The 8,602-nt window shown below is 47.0% G+C and overlaps 1 long non-coding RNA gene across 1 annotated transcript in view; it reads left to right on the top strand.

Annotated features, from left to right (window-relative positions):
• The first annotated feature begins 6,168 nt into the window (after positions 1 to 6,168).
• The window catches only part of LOC109287426, an 11,318-nt gene continuing 8,884 nt past the window's right edge, over positions 6,169 to 8,602 (top strand). Inside the window, exon 1 of the long non-coding RNA XR_002094864.1 lies at positions 6,169 to 6,736. This is a non-coding gene — a long non-coding RNA (uncharacterized LOC109287426). The remainder of the gene's footprint in view (positions 6,737 to 8,602) is intronic.

The raw sequence follows: 8,602 nt of genomic DNA, 5'->3' as shown, positions 1-8,602 counted from the left end.
AATTGGAACAGGGCAAATATAGTGCCTATCTTTAAGAAAGAAAAGGAAGATATGGGAAACTACAGACTGGTCAGCCTCACCTCAGTCCATTTCTAAGCACTTGGAGGAGGAGAAAGTGATTAGGAACAGTCCAAATGGGTTCATCAAGGGGAAGTAATGCCTGACCAACCTGATTACCTTCTGTGATGAGTTGACTGGCTCAGTGGATGCAGGGAGAGCAGTGGATGTAATATACTTTGACTTTAGCAAGGCTTTTGATACGGTCTCCCACAATATTCTCGCAAGCAAGCTATGGGTTTTCTGTAAGCTGAACAGAAAACTGGCTGGATTGTCAGGCTCAAAGGGTAGTAATCAATGGCTTGCTGTCTAGTTGGCAGCTGGTATCAAGTGGATTGCCCCAGGGGTCGGTACTGTGGCCAGTTTTGTTCAATATCTTCATCAACGATCTGAAAGATGGAATGGAGTGCACCATCAGCAAGTTTGCAGATGACACCAGGCTGGGGGCGGTTGTAGATATGCTGGAGGATAGGGCTAGGATTCAGAGAGACCTCAGCAAATTAAAGGATTGGACCAAAAGAAATCTCACGGGGTTCAATAAGGACAAATGGAAAGTCCTGCACTTAAGGCAGAACAATCCCATGCACCAGTACAGGCTGGGAGCTGACTGGCTAAGCAGCAGCTCTGTAGAAAAGGACCTGGGGGTTACAGTGGATGAGAAGCTGAATATGAGCCAACAGTGTGTCCTTGATGCAAAGAAGGCTAACAGCATACTGGCTGCGTTAGTAGGATTGCTGCCAGCAGATCAAGAAAAGTGGATAATTCTCCTCTAGTCAGCACTGGTGAGGCCACACCTAGAGTACTTTGTCCAGTTTTGAGTCCCCACTGCAGAAGGGATGTGGATGAGTTGAAGAGAGTCCAGTGGAGGGCAATGAAAATGGTGAGTGGACTGGGGCACATGATATATGAGGAGCGGCTGAGGGAACTGGGCTTATTTAGTCTGGAGAAGAGAAGACTGAGAGGAGATAACAGCCTTAAACTACCTGAAGGACAGTTCCAAAGAGGATGAATCTAGACTGTTTTCAGTGGCAGCAGACAACAGAACAAGGAGCAATGATCTCAAGTTGCAGCAAGGGAAGTTTAGGTTAGATATTAGGAAGAATTTTCTCACTAGGAAGGTAGTAAAACACTGGAACAGACTACCCAGAGAGGTTGTGGAAGTTTCTTCCTTGGGGCGTTTCAAAACCCAGCTGGACAAAACTTTGGCTGGGATGATCTAGTTGGGGCTGGTCCTGCTTTGAGCAGGGGGTTGGACTAGATGACCTCCTGAGGTCCCTTCTAGCTCCCATTTTCTGATTCTATGTGCATGTGTGTGTGCTTGCAGCTATTTCCCGTGGTCTCATCCAAATGAGGAGGGGCCCTTCTCTTGCAAGAAAGCCAGTTCAGCTCTGCTTGACTAGCTACACCTGCTGCTGCTGTGTCCTTTCCCCTGGGTGCTATGTTCATTAGCTGTGAGGCCTTTGTTTTATGGGAACCCTCCCACCCTGCTTCTCTCTGGCTTAATGACAGACCCATTAAAGAGACACCAATAAAGCAGTGGTGCAGGAGCAGCATGTGGGGCCTATGCAGGGCTGATACATTGGGTAACAGGATCTTCTCCCCTGTGGAGTCCATATTTCATGTCCTGGAATAGGGGTGAGGGGAAGAGTGGAAGGGGACAGGTAGCAGAGTCCTCCTCATGGCCATTCCTGAATGGATCACGGCTCAACAGGAGGTCTGGCTTGGAGCAAACACCACAGCCAGTGCTTGAGGTTTGTTGCATAGACTCCATCTCAGTGGTTTGTGTTCTTTTCCCCTACAGCCACCGCCTCCCAGGAAGGAGGAACAAGACTTTTTTTAATGATGGAAGGATTAACAGGCCAGTAAGACTCAGCAGTGAAAGAGCTGTCTCTGTGGGGCCATCAGCGGAACACAGGGTAATTGGATTGGATTCTGGCGAGTGTTTTGAATCAGTCTGATGCAGCCCTGGCAGGTCACTCCAAAGGGGGCATGTGGCTCTCCCAGTACACAGAGCCAGACCATGAAGGAGGGGTATCAGTCAGCTCATTAATGGATTAGAGTATTTGTTCTCCTCAAAACTTTTGTTGCTAAAACACTTGGCGCAGCACTTTCTGGTGCCCAAAGGGCTTAAAGAATTTGTCAGATCCTCTTCTCCATTCTAGCAGGGGGCTAAGCTTTCCCTCCTCTCCCAAACCTACCTGCTCCCTTACCTTGGTTTCTGCAACTTGCTGCTAAAATTACAGCTTCTGTTTCCCTCTCTTGCCTTGGCAGGTTTCTTTCTCCTGAAGATGCTGCGAGAGCAGGTGAACCACATTCAACCAGTTGTTAGGGTGTACTCTTCCCTCAGTGAAAACCCAGAACCAATGGTGCAGCCTGCTGTTAGGGGGCATTCAGCTGCTGACGCTGCTCATCTTTGCCCTGAGAGCCATTGAAGGTCCCATGGAGACTTTTTGCAGGTTTGCAGAGCCGAATCACATTTCACATGATGGACAACCAAAGCATAGCTTGAGACGAGCCTTGAGGTAAGCAACCTGAAGTGTAGGCATGATTCTGTTACCCACTCTGGGCATGGAAGTGCCTCATGATAGGAACAGGGAGATGTCTGCATGTCCCTGGAGGGCAATCCTCCTGCCCTCTGTGTTCAAGGCTGCCACGCTTTGTGCAGCTCCAGGCATGAGACAACTTTATGCATATGCTAATTTATGTATAGTCATAAACTTAAGAACAATGAATGTGGATTTAGCACTACTGAAAAATGTTGGCCTGGTTGGCCTCGGAGAAGGAAATGAGTAAGGCTGTGAAAGAAGACCTGAAGGCACACACAATGGGGCCCTGTCCATGGTGGACACACTGGGACAGGAAGGGAAGGCAGAGCAAAAAACCTTGGACAAAGCTGTCTACTTGGAGGCAATTTCAAGGGAATGGGTGGAAGACTTACAGTGCTCCACTGGGCTGGGGGTTAGAAGGAAAACAACCAATACAGTCCCACAGAGCCGTCCTTCCCCTCAATAGATCCATGGCCAAAGCCCACAGCAAGTTGAAGAGGAGGTTCTGGATATGGTTGGGCCTTGAGTAGGGTGACCACGCATGTAAAGGTGCAGGAAGAGGAAGCCTGGCATAGTGAAGGTCTCTCTGGGCTTGTTATTCTCCATAGGCATCTCAGGATCAATAATACCTGTGCCCTATGCACACTGTGCTACATAAAGGCAACATTTCCTTCTTTTGTCTTCAATTTCTGGCCCTCAGCAGCAACAGAACCAACTGAAAGTCTTTTCACTCAGTCACCTCTTATGGTCCAATATGCACAGAGTGTTTGACCACAGTGCTTTGGCTTGTGTGTCTGCAGAAGCTGGGATAACCACTTGGTCTCCCATCCAAGCAGCAGCCATAGCTTACAAGCTGAGACTGTCAGACCAGCTCTGTCAGCCAAGGTAATAACACTCAAGGTTTTTCATCCTTGGGTCACAAAACCTTTTCCGGAAGTGAGTACCTACCACTTATCCTACTCTAGGGGAAAAAAGATGGGGGAAAAAGACTCGAGAGAGACACCTGGTAATACAGCTAGTCTGTGGCAAAACCAGGAGGACACAGGTTTCCAAAATTCCAGTTTTTTGTCCTACCTCCTTGGGCACTCTCCATCCCACCTGCAATAGTGCAGCAATTGAAAAGAGAAGACCTTAGACATCTTAGTGAGGGAGGTAGGGAGTGAGTAAGACTGGCAATGCACGGCAGGGCTCCTTCTATGTTTTGCCCTTCTGAGCCCTTCCTCTGGCCTGCAGGGGCTCTTTAAGTGGGTTTGTCTGTACAGGGGGCAGCAATTCCTGAATAACTCTGAGTGTGAACAAGCTCTTCACTGAATTCTCTACTGGAGGATTCTCTAGTTCATTTGCTGACTGGGCCATTATCCCTCAAATCTGTGCTTACCAACCCACAACATAGATATGGGTCTCCCTACTGGGATGATTGCCACATATATATTTGTACAGAGAAAAGCTTAGCAGAACGGGGCCAAATTCATCCCCAGTGTAAGTCAACTGAAGTCCAGGCTGTTGTATCAGGGTTGAATGTGGCTTAAAGTTCTGTGTGTGGGTAGGGAGGGGGGGTGGCTAATTGGTTCTATGGAGCAGCAAATGCAAGGGAGTTTGGGAAATGCTGCCTGGCTTCTACTGTAAGTCACACTCCCACTAGCCATCTATGCTGAGCAAGAGTTTCCGTGGGGAAGTGAGTGTGTGGGTGGGGGGAGTGGGAGGGAGGGAGAAGTTGGTGGCTGTGGAGGCAGGGGAGGGAGAGAGGGTTATAGGGAAAATAAATGAGACTCCCCTGAAATTAATTGTTGGAAGGGAGTGCCCCACTCGGCTGTGAATTCTGAAATGATTATTGGATTTGCAGGCGGCCAGGGAGCAGAGCGGGTCGGGTGCGCGATTAATATCTTATTGATAGCAGATTAAAAGAGTGAGATCAAATCTTTAACTGAGTGAAGATGCAGTTTATCAATTTGTCACAAAAAATGTAGCAATCAGAAGCGGAGAACATCGGGGCGGCTTGTGGATCGATCTGTGTCAGCGCCTCACAGCGGGGCTCCACAGTGAGGTAGACTTCCCCCAGGTACTTGGGCCACTGAAGGAAATGGACCTGGTGCCGTAAATGGACCGAATTTGGGGATAGAGTGATGGGCAAGCCTGTAGTGCCAGGAGGGGAGCAGATTCTGGGACAGGCCTGTGATGCTGGGGAAGCACAAGATTTGTGGACATGGTCTCCGGTGCCACAAAGGATGCAGAATTCTGGAACAGGGTGTCTAGGATAGGACTGTGGAGTCTCCACACCCTCAACTCCTTGCTATGATGGTAGGTCCTCAGAGTCAAGAGGATAGATAGAGTCCTTCTAGGCATGGTGTAGTGTCCTATGGTGTGTTTGCCTAGTCAGACCACAGTGCTGGCTATCAATATTCCTACGTTCTTTTCCCCAATCTGCCTCTGACTCTCTGTGAGATCTTAGACTTTTTACTTAAGTCAAAGGTAGGCCTTGATTTTTATGTGCTGCAGTTGCTTGGGATCCAGCTTGCTATCCAGTACCTCTCTGTGTCTCAGTTTCCCCATTTTACAAAAGGGGAAGTTAATATTTAGCTGCCATGCACAACGTAACACTCATTATCTATTTCTAAATGTTGTGAGGCCCTGGATGAATGGAGGCAGTATCATTAAAATCCAACCACTTGCCAAAATTACAATGAACAAAAACATCCCAAATACCAAGTTAATTTGTTTAATCAGTGAGTCTGCTGGCAGCTCTTATGATTTTTGTTTTCTGTTTTGCTATATTTGATATTTTTCTTAAAGGCACATCTCTTGGACTCATCATTATGTGATGAATTCTGGCTTTTACTTTATAAAAAGACTATATCTGAGTCTCATGGTAATAGAGATATGCTTGGGAAAGTAACTCCTAAAGGCTAAAAAAACACAGGAAGCCAAAAGGAAAAAGAAAAGGAAAAAAAAGCCTAATTCGTTATTTTTTAATTTCACATCTTTAAGCTAAATTCTTGATTCATGGTATGGGGCCTGAAGCATGATTTTTGAATGCTCAGAGTAGAAAAAAGCAACGGCAAACTTTAATAAGTCACTCAGTGCATGATCAGCTGTGATATCTCTTGTAGCAAAGGGTTGCACCAGACTTCAGTCGCCAGTTGCAATTTAACTTTTTTTTATTGCCAACTTAAACTTTTTATTACCACTGTTCTGACCTAGGGAACAAGCCATGAGAATTAGGAGCCTTTGATGGCCTCCAAGCACTCTCTTCCTCCATTAGGCCTCTGCAAGAGATATGGTACATCTGTTTGTTGCCCTGTAGGTCTGTTGAACACCCGGGAGGTCTCTGGCACTCCTATGAAAGGCACTTAATGCAATCTTTGAAGGCTAGGATGTTACTATTGGGCTTGCAGAGCTGCTGTGAGGGGCATTATTATTCATTGCTGTACCATGTGTAGACTGAACAAGAGGTTCAGTCCAAAGAAGTCACAGACTTAGCAGACAAGACAGACAAAGAATGGGAACAGAAAAGAAAAAGTACTGATATGTCAAAGCAGTGATTGTATTAAGCTGCCTGCACCTGATCTTGGAAGCTAAGTCCTGAGCCTCTGTACATCTTGGATGGTGATTACTGTGGCATCCTGGCTGCTGCAGATGCAAGCCAAGCAGTCCTGGTCACACTTGGGGAGTACCAGACCCCTTAAACAAAATGAGTGGCAAGGCTTCATTCAGCGTCTCTGGCTGTTGGAAGAGACAGAAGAACCAGGGTTTCTTGGCTTCCTATCCCAGGTGCTACCATACTGCCCATAACTAGAGTTCTAGACCTTCTGTATGGGATTTTGTATGTCTATGAGGTCTCTGAGGCTATGAGACTTGATAAGGCACACCATGCTGCTGGTAGGGCCTGTTTGATAGTCTGTGCCTGTAACTCCTAGCACGGCCAGATAAACCAAACTAAAGGTCCTGCATTCCACTAGAACAAAGTATCATTCAGGATGGATTTTGGTAGTGTTACCTGAATGAGACTTAATGAAACTTTCTTTCCTAATTGATACAGATTTGATTGATCGTTTGTGTTGTAGCTCTACAGCCGATGGGGAAAGGTGACCTGATACCCACTCCCACCCACACCAACAAGCTTACTGCAGAAATGAGTATGTATGTTAAAGAATATGCCAGCAAATGTACTGCATTATGTAGGCCCCTTGCATTGCATGCGTGCATATTATCTTGTGTCAGAGAATGGTATCAAGCCATTATCTGAGGCATCCCCTCCTTGATCTCCTACATGCAAGGCATGTGGACAAAGATACTCCTGCGAGTGAGTCCACAATGTAAAGGAAGCTATTGGTTTCTGCTCCTTACCCATTTGTATTGAGTTCTGTTGCCCGGCTGAGGTGACAATGGGGGGAGTTCTCATGAAAGCAACTGGCTGGGTGTTGTTATCTACAAAACACAAGGGATCCATCTCTTGAGATGGGTTGGCATATGCATCTGGATATTGGCTTTGGAGGAGCTCCTGCACATCTCCATTAACTGTGAGGACTATGATAGAAAGGCTTAGTCTGAGCACCTGCCCTGGTTTTGTTCTGGGACTTCTGGCTATCTGCTGCCTGCCCCAAACTCTCTGTCCACCTAATCCTTTTCTTTTGTCCATCCTGTCACTAAGTACATCACTGCCCCAGGCCTCTATCTTTAGCCCTTTTTGTCATAGTCCTAAATACATTTGTGCAATCCAAACCTGGGCCTGATATGACAGTTAGCTTACCCATTACCAGCACCTTCATAGATGTTATGGCCACAGACTTCAAGGCCAGAAGGAAACATTTGGACCATCCAGCCTGACCTCCTACATAGCAAAGGTCTGAGAATTGCACCTAGTGGGGAGTCTTGTATCCAGCCCAACAGTTTCTTGTTGACCTACAGGATAAGCTCTTCCTTGGACAGTTTGCATCTAGGACTACATTAGCTGTGATCTGTGCAAAGAACCTCCTGCTGGGATGAGGTGGGATCACAATAATTGTGCACTTCCCTCTACAGCCAGGGGTACTATAATAGCTTTTACTGAGGGCCTTGTTGCACAGGACACTTAATATAACTCAGGAAGTTTTCTGAGCAGTCCCATGCTAATGTTTACTGTGATCTAAATAGAGAACTTAGTGCACACGGGAGTCTTGAACCAGCTCTGCTGCCATCCTGCTGCTGAGGCCAAAAATCAGCTAATTTTCAGTTTTAACTTGGGGACCCACCAGAACAGTCCCATAGTGTACCTGCTGCCACACTGAGTCCTGCACAAAGGCAGAGAGCACAGTGAGACCCAAAACCCAGTGCAGAGGCAGGGAGTAGTAGAGCCCAGGTCCTACAGTGCTCCCTGCCTCTGCACCCAGTCCCAGGACCCAGTGGTACAGAGCATGGCAGGACCTGGGACCCAGCATGGAGGCAGAGAGCAGCAGAGTCCCAGACATCCCACTGTACCATGGTGAGGCTTTGACAAACAGCTGATCACCAGTCCCAGACCTCCCACCACATCAGAGTCTTAAATTCCCTCTAGTGCAATAGGAGGGCTGGGGCTGATAATCAGCTATCGGTTGGTCAAAGCCCCTTACCACACTGGAGTCTTAAATCCACTCTGGTTCCATGAGGGGGCTTTAACTGACAGACAGCTGGTTCTTAGTCCCAGCCCTCCGCTAGTCTGATCATATTACCTCTGTGGAGCAGTCAGGCATTAGCTCAACACGTATTAGGTAACAGGATCTGGAAATATTCCACCAGAAAAGTCCTAATTTTGCTATGGTATGATGGCACTTAGCATGTATCTAACGTGTTTTCCTGCTTGGATGTTTGGACGCTAGCAGTTTAAGTGCAGTTAATGTGCTAAGTGTAATGTGTAACAACCCCTTGAGAGAAGCTGGCACCACAGTTACTGTAATGTCTGACCTACAGCAAAAGATATGGACACTCATATAACTGAAAGGTCATAGATTTCATAGATTTCATAGATTTAGGGTTGGAAGGGACCT

This window comes from Gavialis gangeticus, unplaced genomic scaffold (assembly GCF_001723915.1).
Source record: "Gavialis gangeticus isolate Ggan-Ray unplaced genomic scaffold, GavGan_comp1, whole genome shotgun sequence".
NCBI lineage: Eukaryota > Metazoa > Chordata > Crocodylia > Gavialidae > Gavialis > Gavialis gangeticus.
This window is presented reverse-complemented; position numbering and strand designations above follow the sequence as displayed.